A 13,078-nucleotide genomic window follows, 5' to 3' on the forward strand; every position below is an offset into this window, starting at 1 on the left:
GTTGGGGGGCTGCACAACTCCCAGTCCACACAATACCCAGACAGGTAACAAAAAAACCCCAAACGACCTATAGCCTTTAGACTGGGTCCAGTCACAAACTGGAAATGTGAACTTCAGGATGTGTCAGCTGTGCAGGAGTGCTGAAGGCCAGGTACCCCTTCTCCTGGAGTGTGACCTAGCCATTAATTTAGAAGTTTTCCTCTCCTTTCTCCAAGCCGCAAAAATCCCACTTTTCACAGAATAATCCTGAAAGGAAGTGAATGACAGATCCCTCAGACAACATCTCTTCCTGCTTAATTTACTTGCAAGACAGGGATTGAAATTAGACCTCCTCCTACTCTTCTGGTCACTGCACTAGACCAGTAAACTCACAATAACAAGAGAGTACACTGGCTGTCACTCCACAGCCTCTTTGTCAGGGTAAGCATTTTCATTACCAAGGTACAGACTGAATACCAGGCATCTCAGCTCTATAAACAAGTAGTTCAGGGTATACTTAAGGGAAGAAAAAGATTGTTTCAGTTCATAAGAGTTCAAATGCCCCATCAAGGGACAAGAATTACACAAATGTTTAAGAAATTAATATTTTGGGTTTATATGTTGACAGAAACATTTAAGTTGGATTTGAAGGCTCCAGTCCTAGGAAGCAACCTTTGATGGTTCACTAGTGCTTTGCTGACAAGACCTATGTTATTTTAACTTTATTTGTGGGAAGAAATCACTGGTAACACAAAGCACCTTTCTATGCCTTTTTTCCTTCACTGATTCTGGAAAGCTGCAATTCAGGTTTCTCTGTCTTAAATGGTTTCTGCCAAGGTTCCCAGACACACAGCATAGGCTAATGGTTTATATGAAGGTGAAGGAATCAGAAAGAGCAAAGTCCATTTGACTGAAATAATTTTAAGAAAACCTCCCAGTTCCAGAAATAAGTTTAAAAATATGTCCAAATTATGCAGTACATTTGTAACCATTTTAATTTCTGTAGTGAAATCAAAAGAGCAGTTTAATACTCCACTCTTTTCTGTGTCAATGGTTTTCCTGAACTTCCCACCTCACAACCTATTTGCTCTTCATTTGTCCTGTCCAAACTGCAGAAAATCTACAGGAGCTTTTAATGGCGCTATGAAGCATCACATTCAACCTTTAGGAATCAGGAATCTGGCTTTCTCCGTCTGGGATTCTTTTCTTTGTTCCCACTGAAGACTGAAGACTGTAAAACTCCTCTACAGAGTTAGAGTCACTGCCACTATATACATTCCTTTTAATCATTTGCCTTTCAATTGCTTGTAGGGAAAGCTCTGAGAGCTAAAACACAAGTATTCCCATGAAAAAGTGTATTAAATCCAAATGCAGTTGTCACACGACTATTTCAAAGCCAACACAAAACCCTCTCTTTCTCCATATGTTGTGTTAGTGTTATGCTCCTTTGTGAACTGGAATGCATTCATCAGCTGAGTAGACCTTTTTTAAAATGCTTCTTTATTGTAAGTGAAAAACTAATCACATCTCAAGTAACAAATTACAAATAACAGAACCTTTCCTACCCCTCCTCCTCTTCTCATACATCCACAAACTACTTTTTTTTTTTGTGCTCCTAAGATGTGTGAGCACTTAAACTTCTTCAAGTTACCACTGTTGAATGTCCTCTGGAGGAAGGACAACAGCCCACTCGCTCTCTGCTCTGCTGCAATCATCCGATACGTGAAACCAACAGCAGCTGCTATTTTTAATTTGTACAGCAAAGCAAATGTCAGGATCTCAGGAACACAACCAGACACCTACCCAGCCTTCTGCACACTGGCAAGCAAAAAGTTAATAGACAGGCAACGTGGATGCATCACTCTGTGAATTACTGAAGCAGCCAGGAAGCTTTGGCATAAATTAAAATTTCGTTCAAGTCTGTTAGATTGTACTGCTGGACAGAAAGGAAAAAAAAGAACTATTCATCTATCTGGGGCAGCCTCCTGCCGTTCCTCGTGCAGCAGGAGTGGCTCCCATGTGCCCGGGGACACAGCACTGCAATGTTCAGCCCAGCGCCGCTGGGAGGAGTGACTAACGATTTATGCAAATACCAGTAACTGAGTAGCAGGGTTCCTCCAGGATATCAACTGCCACTTCACAGCAGGAGTTAGGTTAAAAGAATCTACATCCAAGACATTCTTACATGTAATTATTATATATTAATTGTAGTTACTTTGGGTATTATTACACATAATTAATATGCAATTATAATTTTATATTTTTTGCTGTATATACATGCATAAATGTATGTATAAATTTTACGCATAAATGTATGTATATAAAGTTAGCTCCTCAAATTAGGAAAGACACATTTTCAAATCCTTCAGAAATACTTCTGGAGGACCCCATATTTGTGCAAAACTTACCCACAGATTGTTTACAAGGAACACCTTTCACAGTCCACATCTGGTTTCACTAGGGAAAGTGATTCTGTAACTTGGTTCAGTGCCAAAGTGCTTGGTAACATTTAACCTACATGGTTCTTCTATTCCCTTCTTATTTGCTCGAGATTCCCAGTCACTAAGCCTTCCGGAAATGTCCCCTCGGCAAAAATCCCGCAACTCTCACTTGTTGCAAATGCTTCACTGTGTGCCCTATTTTCCTGATATTTTATAATTGCCTGCTCTGCCCGGAGTCTCTCCCTGAAGTCAAAATATCCTTGTTTATAAACAAGCCTACACAAACAGACCTCTCCCATACACCACAAAACTGTTTTTCACAAGATACAGTGCAGTATTTTTACTCACCTGCCATCAAAACACATTAGCTTTATGTTCCTTCCATATCTTGTCTTACAAATTACTTGAAATTTCTAGATTTGCATGATCCACATTTAATTAGCATCTTAATTATTTTTTCCCTCTCAACAATCTGGCAAAATACTGAGCAGTTGATGACCCAGAACTGACCAGAGTCAGTAACAGCTCCTAATCTGCCACTTACTAATTAAAAAAAAAAAAAGTAGGCTAATTATGTTGTATATCTGTTGAGGTAGGTTGCTTTATAGGAAAGTCCTCTGACAATATCTTATTCCCCTGAAAAAACACAAAGCCAGATTGCTTCCTTTTATTCTTCAAATTGTCAAATGCAAGTGATACTGTTAATTTTTAGGTGACCACACACTACATTACTTTTCATCACAGCATCTTCTGGAAGGCAACAAATACTGTATTATCAATTATTATTGTAATTTCTAAATTCCAGAAAAATGTCTATATGAAAACTTTCTCATTTTGCAACTGTGCTTTTTCAAGCTCCTGTAGGCTGATCCAAGGCCTTCCATGCTTTCCTTTCAGCTTTCCTTTGTGTGTTGCTTACCCACGTGCACCTGCTTTGCCTAGTCCATTGTTATGAGCACCTGCCTATGGATTTTGGGTGCCTTGCAAAGTTTGGGAGTGCAGCAGAGGGCAATGTGGGCAGCACCCTGCATGGAATTCACCCTTCCTCATCAAAGTCCTGACCACAAACAGCAGCACCTCTGCTGAGATCATCATGCTCTTCCTCTTAGAGTCAGGCAGCTAACAGGAAAAGACGGATTCACCAACTGCCAGGTACTTGATTGCTACAGTATAACACACGTGACTAGATGAAGGGACTTTTTTCCTTGTTCAAAGGCCTTTTTGTTACTAACACTGCACCGTGGCATCCAGTCACTGAGCTGGAAACTTGTTCTAGCTCTGCAAAGAAATATTCCTTAAACTACACTTCACTGTCTCCCTGTCACAGTAATTAGCACCTCTCTGAATCCTACCAGGATGTCCAGGACTAAGACATCCCTGTCTGCTTGTGCTCCAGACAGTAATGAGATTTGTAGGAAATAAGGATAAAGCTTGTAGGGACTGTATGACCTTGTTCTCTGATACAAATAGATTAAGAGCTTCCAAAAATAAAAGTTTAAGAAGCAGTACTCTTGTACAGATAATTTAAGGCTATAAGTCAGAGCTGTATCAGTTAAAAAAAGAATGCTTCAAGTCTGTTGTGCATATGTCAGGTTAAATATACATAATCCTACTGGGACTAAATTCTTAAGTGTTACAGAAATACCCAAAACAAGACCTCAGCTCTGCTGCTTATCTCCCAGCATTTCTAACTATTTAGTTCAAGAGCTTACGTAGCCCAGCCTGAGACAGAGTGGTTTGTCTTGGTGATCCAAACCAAACTGAAAAATTAAAAATTAGCTGATTTAACTTTTCTCACAATCAAAAGCAATGTAAAAATGTTTTATTCAAAAGAATATGTTTATAACGTCCATGAGAGTTTTTTGTGTGTGATGATGAGGATGATAACATTCCCTATCCTCTCCAAACAGCAAAAATAGTTTCTTTTTATACCATGCAACATTCAAAAATGTCTCTTCGCTGGAGATGCACGTTACCATTTGCTACCAGACTTCACTGGAATCCAGAAAACTGTTAAATAGAGCAGGCCTAAGTGCTGGCAGGCAAAAATCAGAGGTTTCCAGGAACAGAATTGGCCAACTTCATGAAAAGCACTTAGTTCTACATCTTCTACATTTGAAGTCTAAACAGAAGCAGATTCCACCATGTGCATTAGTAAGGGGGGGGGGGGAAATCTTTTCTAGTAATCCTTCACTTTAAAATGGACCATTTTTCATGTCTAAGTATCTACATCATGAACCTGGTGTACAAAGTTGAACAACCTGCGTTTGGGAAGAAATCAGAAAGCCACAACAGGAAAAGGAGGAAACCCAAAAAAGTACTGCCAATTCCTTCTGCAGTATCAGGCCAGAGTGACCCCCTGAAGATGTCCTGGCCAGAGCAATATCCTGCAGATACGTGGTTAAATGGCAAGATAAAAACTCTTAACTATGTTATTTTTAAAATACAAGTTCCTAATCTTCCAAGGAACTGAAAAAAAAAAAAAATTCAAACTCAAAACAAGCTCAAACCATATTTTATCTTTTCCTTCATCAAACCAAGCTGACCCAGAACTTCTGTCCTATAGTACTGAACTCACACAAGAACCAGCCGTAGCTGTATCATTCACACTGAGATTACACAACATTTAGCATAATAATATTTTGACGAATAACTTACTATTAATACCTTTTCAGCAAGCACAAAAAGGCAGTGGTTGGTTGTTTCTACATAATCCCATCCCATCTGCCTGTATCCATCTTTTGCTTCTGGTCCCAAACTTGGAAAATGGATCCTTTGGAGCAGAAAGAGCCCTTTGGTTTCCCATTTCCATTTCACACAGCACAGGGGGATTCCAAGCAGATGTAGTAGCTACCTACCCCTTGGAAACTGAAGAAAGATGCTCTTTAATTAGGAAGACAATGGAAAGATGACATCCTTCCAGACACTGCAGAAGGCAGAGATGAAATACAAAGAAACAAAGACTTCATAGGTAACCTCTCAGAGAAACAAACTGAAGGTTCAAAAGCACAAATGAAACTTTCAGACATTCTAGTTACAGAGAATGAAACTGGCTATGTTAATTATTTATTGACATACTAGCTCTGTTATGTGCTGCTCAGTAGAGACATTTGCATCATTAAAAACTAGTCTACTTTAAAATTATAGCTACCAAAATGCTCTCTCATACCTTAGATACAAATCTGAGCAAAATACTATTGGGCCAGCTCTCCTCTCTTCCCTCTCTCCCCTCTTCATATCCACTACCATTGGAATTGCTCCTGTTGTGGATAGTGGTTTTTTCATAGTATCACTTAGCTGACAGACACCAGGGGACACAAGGTATTCCCCACTCAGTTGTTTCCAAACAGCCTGGCCTGACTGCAGTCATTGCACTCCCTGAACTGTGCCTGTCTAAAGAGCTGCATGCTTTGGAGAAGTCTGCAGCTTACTGGGCTGACAGTGGCCCCAGGAGCCAAGACTTTTAATTCACAAAACATTGACAGACTTATCACCAATTTCCTCAAATAGAGAGGAAATTCATGAACAAGCATTAAAAACTACAATTGCTTATCAGGCCTGTTGAGAAAACAAACTAAAAAAAAAAAAAAAAAAAAAAAAAGAGTTTACAATTGTACAGTGAGTCAATGGCTGATGACTTTGGCTGAATAAGGATTCCTGGGTTTGTGCTTTTTTAATTCCTCCATGGGATTAGGAAGGATATTATCAGTTCACTGCACTGACAAGATTATTCTTAACACCTCAGCACAAAACACAGCATTTATATCCTCTCACACTTAAGAATAATAACCCCAGTGCTACATTTTCTTCAGCTCTTTACCAGAACACTATAGTCATGCCATAGGGACCACTGAGCACATTACTTCAGACTAGGACAGAAGCAGGCACCTTAAATTGAGAGTTGGACCAACACATACAGTTCTAGCCTGGTATTGGAAGAGGGAAACCAATCCAAGCCATCTGAAGAGAAGGGGAATGAAAGCCACAATCCTCTTACTTAAAGCTAACAAGAGAATTAATTGTAATCATGAAACAACAGGTTTTCAAACTATAAGAGGAACAAGTTAGACTTCTCCCCTAGCCATAAACTGGCAGCTTAGGAAAGCACTCAAGTCTTCTGAACATAAAACACATGAAGCAGGCAGGGTTGTATTTCCCAGGCACTGCTCTAAAAGTAACACTCACTTCTTGTACATTTAGGTGGACAAAAGTTACCACTGTACACTGCACACAATTTTCTTAATTTCCTTTACTCTCAAAGCACATCTCCTTTCAAAAACACATTCCTTATGTAGCCAACTATGCTGCATGTGCATTTGACTATATTTTGGAACAACATCAAAGCCTGCTGTCAATGCTTCTTCATACTAATACATATTTCAAAAAACCCAACACTTAGTAATAGAGTTGAGCAATTGAAAAAAAAGCAACCACGATTTTGCAGTACCTCAAGTTTAAAATACAATAAATCCAGAGTAAGCACATCTTAACTCAGAAAAAGCCAAAGGAATTCTTGGATATATTAACTACTGAGGAGAGGGTATGTCATCTCCGTATATGACAATAGCAAAACTGAGGTTAGAAAACTGCATCCAGTTCTGATATTCACATTTAAGGCAGGAAGTTGAAGTGGAAAGGACATGAAAGAAAAGGTTATAAACACTACTAAGAAAAGCTGGTCTCCATAAGGAACTTCTTTGTAGAATTTATACAAGCAAAATGAAAAGCAAAGTCGACCACTTCACAGAGAAAACACGTGAGCCATTATGGGCTTTTCAGTGTAGTAAGAGAAAGTCTTAAAAAAAAGTAATACCCACAAATTAGGACAAGACAAATTCCAACAAAAACATAGCAAGGATTTTTACTAAGAGTGATTTATAGTTTGAGTACACTACTAGCAGTGGTCCTTGGGTCTCTCTTTCAAACCAAGGCTAGGAAGTTTCACAAAGACAAGCTGTGGCCAAATGAGTCTGCTGCAGAGGCACTCAGAAGGGTTTGGAAGGGACCTTGCAGGTATCTTGGCTTGGCCTTGAACACTTGTAGGGATGTGGCATCCACAATTTCTCCGGGCAACCTGTTCCAGTGCCTCACTACCTTCTGAGTAAAGATTTCCTAACATCTAATCTAAATCTCCCCTCTTTTAGTTTAAAACCATTCCCCCTCATCCTATCACTATCTGCTCCTGTACAAAGTTGCTCTTCACCTTTTTTAAAAGCTCCCTTTAAGTACTGAAAGGCCACAATGGGAGGGAATTACTGCTGTTTCCTCACCTGGCTTCTTGTATAGCAAATCCAGTTACATTTCCAGTTTTATGAGTCTTGGTATTTTATACACAGCTTACTTCAAGCATATGAATACATTTTACAGGAATTTACAAGTTAAAACACAAAACTGTATATTAGGATCTGCACTCAGCATGTATAACCCCATCATACATCTGTCAGCAATTATATTATGCTTCTTACTCTAAAAATGACATATTCAGGAAGCTTCTATTATTAAAATTATAATTGAACATGCAGAGCCCTGGCTGACCATCAGAAAGCAAACAAACAAAAAACCAACAGCTATGTGCAATGAAATAAGCTACTTGCTTTGGCTCTGTGCCTTTGCTGTGTTAATTCCACAGGTAAAACAGCACAATCCCTCTAACATGGAGATGGCTCTGTCAAAACTACAGTCACTAGCTAAAACTAAAAACCAAAATAGAACATTCCTTCAACATGGCTATTCCAGTAAAATATAAAGCATCCATTAAGAAAGCCTTGTGCTGCATGCCAAGGCTTGGCTGCTAATTGGTTTTTACACATCCAAATAAAAGGTGACTTCTTCTCCCAAATCTACACTACTGTGTTTGTACCACTCTACCCACATTCCTCCTTTGTATGCAGCCAGGGGATTCTACCTTTGATCAGTCCTGTAAGATTTCATCCGACAAGTTATTTTGCTGGTAGCTTTTGAAAGGGATGAAACTTTGATTTACTAGGGAGATAAACTTGCAAATACCACTGCCTGCACAGAGAGCCAAAGGCTGTAGTCCTACCCAGAGTAGTACCATGGAAGGCCTACTGAAGATACTTCAAGTTCAACATAGTCAAATTACATCAGTAGGCAGCTTGCTCATCAGAAGGAAAGAGGCATACTTTTTTGGTGGAATAGTTCCTGCTTCCAGTGTAAATACAGCCATAGCAAGGAACACAATATTTTTAAACACTATGGGTGCTTTTGCTGCATGACAAACTTAGCATGCTTCCTCACAAAATTAAGGCTGACAGCACGTATATTCTTCTCATATACAGCAAACTTCTATTTCAGACAAAACTGTAAGATTTCTACCCAGCCACCTAAAGCACACCTACTAAATAATGGGATTTTTCTTTCGTTGATGAGGTTTGTGACTGGAGGGGAAAAAGGGGGATATGATACATAAAGTTAATAAAATATTTCAAAGGTATAAATACATACATAACTTCAAAGAGAAAAAAACCCCATCAGTTACTCATTTCCTGCTTGCTCAAGTCTCACAAATCTCTTAGCAGTTTAGATTTGTAAGTAATGAGCATTTCAGGCTTATCACAGTTTCTAAATACAGGCACATGATTCCTTCAGTCCACCTTCAGCTTAACAGGACACTGCATACTTAACTCCTAGGTAAATTTGACTGACCTCTAATGTTCAATGATTAATGCTCTCATCATGGCTGGTGGTTAACAGTAAAACATGATTAAGTCCCATATTTCAAAGCTCCTAATTATTCAGCCAACGAGCCAAACATTCCTGTCTCCTAGTAGTAGCTGGAGTAGATGTTGTACTCCAGAGATGTGCACCACTACAGCTTCACAGGAAATCACAGAGGAACTCTAAGGATGAGCAAGAATTCTGCCAACCCATGGCCCTGTAGCTGACTGCTGCCAGAGGAGGAAGATAAGCAAACAGCCCAGAACTGATCAATCTCCTGAAATTTTCTGGGTTGTTTGGGCTATAAAAAAAGCTTGGTTACCAAATTCTACTTTGCAAATATGATGTTGTCTATGTCACACATAGCCTTGCAAGGGGTTTTCCACACCAAAAGCACATGCCTGTGGTGCTCAAGCCTTCCCTGTGAAAGGACATGCTTTTCGTCACAACAGTCCCCACTGCAGGCTGCAAATTCAGCTCAGTTCAGGTCAAGCAGTGATTTTACCCACACAGCTAAATAAAGTGCTTTGTGTGAAACAGTTCTACTCCCCTTTCAAGATGCACGTCTTAAAAGACAGCTGCAAAGCCAGTTCTGCATTCTGAGGTTCTCTGGCAATACCCAATTAAGGTATTTAAATAAATTAAATATAACAAATACATGTTTAACTGCAATTAAAAGCAAACAGTCTAAATAAAAACACTTCACAGGTTAGTACAGCATTTTGCATTTCTCCAGTGGTCCTTCCCTTCAAACCTGGAAGTCTGTATCATGGGGACTTAACGTTGTAACATGAATCACTCAAAAGAGAAGGACATACAAGAGTTTGATATGTAGCTATGGTATCATTCAGTTAAAATATTCATGTCTCTATTCATTACTATGCCTAGCCCTCTTGTGCAACAGTACCTGCAAGTCTCTGGCTGATACAACTGCAAACCATAGACAGCTCAACAGAAATGTGTTAGATAACCATTATCTCAGCATGCAGACATTTGCCTTAACCAGCAGTCACTAGGCTACCCAGCAAAGTGACACCTCGCTTTGCACCTTATGTCCTTGCAGATAGTGCCAGTTAGTTCCCTGCAGTCCACTACTTCGGTGACTATTTCATCATTCACAACTCTGTTCTCATTTTTAATAACTGATAAACAACCAGGCAGTACATGTGGGTAAATAAATTTTAAAACAAAAGGCTAAAAAGCAGCCGGCTAAAGGAAGGTTGTCAGACTGATCCTTGAAGAATACTAAACCTCATGTAAGATTTTTATTTAGAACACTGGAGAAAAAGAAAAAGCTCGTATTTGTTAACAATCCCAAACTAAGAGATACTGTCCCATGCTAATACATGAGGCCCAACAGAATAACATAGTGAAAAGACTGGAATAAGAGACACATGATATTTAAAACAACAAGAATGTGCAAATAAAGTTTAGTGAAAAGGTGTTATGAATTCTTATACACTGTGTAAAAAACATGTTGACAATGAGAGAGGAGCAATAGCACATGCATTATTACAGAGATCACAAATAACAACCAAAGTGCCTCAAGGGAAAAAAGGAAAGGGAGGTCCTACAGTTTTTCTCTCTAAAATAAAACACTTTCTGCTGTGAAAAGAGCCACTGCACAAGGCACTAGGTGATTTTCCACTGAAAAAAGAAAAAAAAAAAAAAGAAGGTGCCATTGTGATCAAGTTTCAAAAAGAAATAAAAAAAAATCAATTCTGATCAAAACTGGAACAAGCGTGCAAAATAATTATTAAGCTAAAATGGGAACAGAGAAGAGTTTCATGCAAGAGAAAAGTCTGACTGCTGTAGCTTAGTTAGAAAAAACATAAAATTAATTGACTGTACCCTACAAATACATGAAGAGCAAGCACAAAAGGGGACCTTTTCACCCCCAAAAGTCAGCACTGACATAAGATTAAAAAGATACAAAATTGGCTGTGAACAAGCTAGTGCAGAAATCATGAGACCTCTCTAACCACTGGAGGAGTAATCTACAACTGGTTTTCAGTAATTCCATTATAATAGTCCAGTAGACTAATTTTAGCTTGATAAAACACTGCTGCTTCCAGAACCACTGCGGGGAGGTGGAGGGAGGGGAATTATTCTGCTATATATAAGCATAACTGACATGCTAAAGTGAGAACAAATTGTCAAGTTTTTCTTCTCTTAAACTCACCATTTAATCACAAATATGTAAGCCATGATAAATATACTCCTTAAATTACATCCTGAAGTACTACAGTTCAAAGGTCTCACCTACAGGGTACTTTCTAAAGCAACCTCCCCAGTATTTCCTCAACAGAACATAAATTTCTCAACGAGAGTCAGAGTAACAAAAAGAACAGAAACATTAGAGCTATGCTGAGTACAAACTGCAGGCACATCCACTTTGAGTTTGAATTGAATCCATACTGCTGCTTGTGGGCAATACTGTCTGCTCCAGCCATCTGTTTGAATGAGCCTAGGAATAAAAACAAGCTTGATAACACCCAAAACTTCCGTTAAAACAAATAATTCTCCCCCCCCTTGCTGCATTTAAATGATATGCTCCTAATCCCTCCAAAACCCTGGCTGAGCAGCTGACAGGCTGTTCATGAGCTTGCCTTCAGGAGAATCAGGAACGTTCTGGCCTCACCCAGCCGTACTCAGTAGTGCTACATACAGGCAAACAAATGGCATGCACACAACTCCACACACCAACAAACCAAACCCCAATTTTTGTTGGCTCTCTCTTCCAGCTGTGCTAACTCCATTTGGATGTAACAGAACAATTCGGCCAGAAAATCTCTACTGATGGGCTCCCATTCTCTGTCACTTCCCCAGAATGCTCCCATCTGTCCCACTGTGCATTTTCCCATCAATGACATTGATCTGTGGCTGGCTCAGCTCATGGTTGACCAAAAGGCCACTCTCAGCATCAAGGTACTGGAGTGGCTGTTTAATGTAATGAAACGTGTGTGGGCAGGGGAGGGAGCATCCACAGGGACACTGCAGAAGGCAGAGGATGGTTTTCTAAACTGTCCTAAATCACCACTGGCAGCAACAGGACACACTCAAAAATGAGGACATGACCTGGAGGCGTATTTGTTGCAATGACAGGGGGAAAACATGGAGATTATAACGTAAACAGATCAAGAAAAGAGCATCCACAATGGAACTAATGGAAAAAACGTTGGCTGATCGAATTGTTAGCATCCAACAAAAATTATTGCTAATTTTCCCTCTGAAGATATGGAAAATATACAGTGCTTCTCTGCTTTCCGAACCAATATCTGTATGGCTTTAAAACTGAAATGTGCCTTACCTTGCACTAGTAACAGAAGGGTAGTAACTACTTAGCCCAGTAAATTTCTTTATTGATACAGTCTGTCTGTCTGATTCTCTCTCTCACATATGCACACACAGTATTTCACTGAAATTATGCCAATTATCCATCATGCTTTTAATTTTAAAAATACACAAATCAAGGACGATATAGGAGAGTGGTGGGAATAAAAGGGATAAAAATATTTTTTAAAATGTTATGAGTTTCTTCTCATCACCAATGCCGCTTGCCTAAGATAAATTCAACAACTAAGAGGGAAAAATAAGAGCAACTTTTGTCACTTCAGTATCAGCAATGCATAGAAGAAAGATATACAAGAGGAACTGAAGGTTTTATGACAAACTGAGTTAAGTTCCCTACTAAAAACAATGAACATAAAATTCTGACTCTACCTCTCTTGCCTCAAATAAAACCATATAAGACTACTGAGAAGATTTACAGCAAAAGTTTCCACACATCACTTCACAATGAAACTTGTCTTTTACTGAGGGACTTATCCTTCACACAGTGGTGTTGAAAAAAAACATCCACCCATGTCAGCCAGTGACAGGTCATATGGCAGACAGCAGCCCCATCCCCTACCTGTTTGTGCAGAACAAAAGCAATAGACAGTTGATGTCTTTAGACTATTTTTATAGCTTGAAAGTAA

General features: G+C 39.2%; 1 protein-coding gene across 2 annotated transcripts in view; it reads right to left on the minus strand.

Moving 5' to 3' along the window:
- GRTP1 (growth hormone regulated TBC protein 1) overlaps positions 1 to 13,078 on the minus strand; it is a 33,281-nt gene that overhangs the window by 3,419 nt on the left and 16,784 nt on the right. The gene's annotated exons all lie outside the window — the stretch shown is intronic.

Source organism: Manacus vitellinus, unplaced genomic scaffold, assembly GCF_001715985.3.
Source record: "Manacus vitellinus isolate BGI_N305 unplaced genomic scaffold, ASM171598v3 scaffold_7_pilon, whole genome shotgun sequence".
NCBI lineage: Eukaryota > Metazoa > Chordata > Aves > Passeriformes > Pipridae > Manacus > Manacus vitellinus.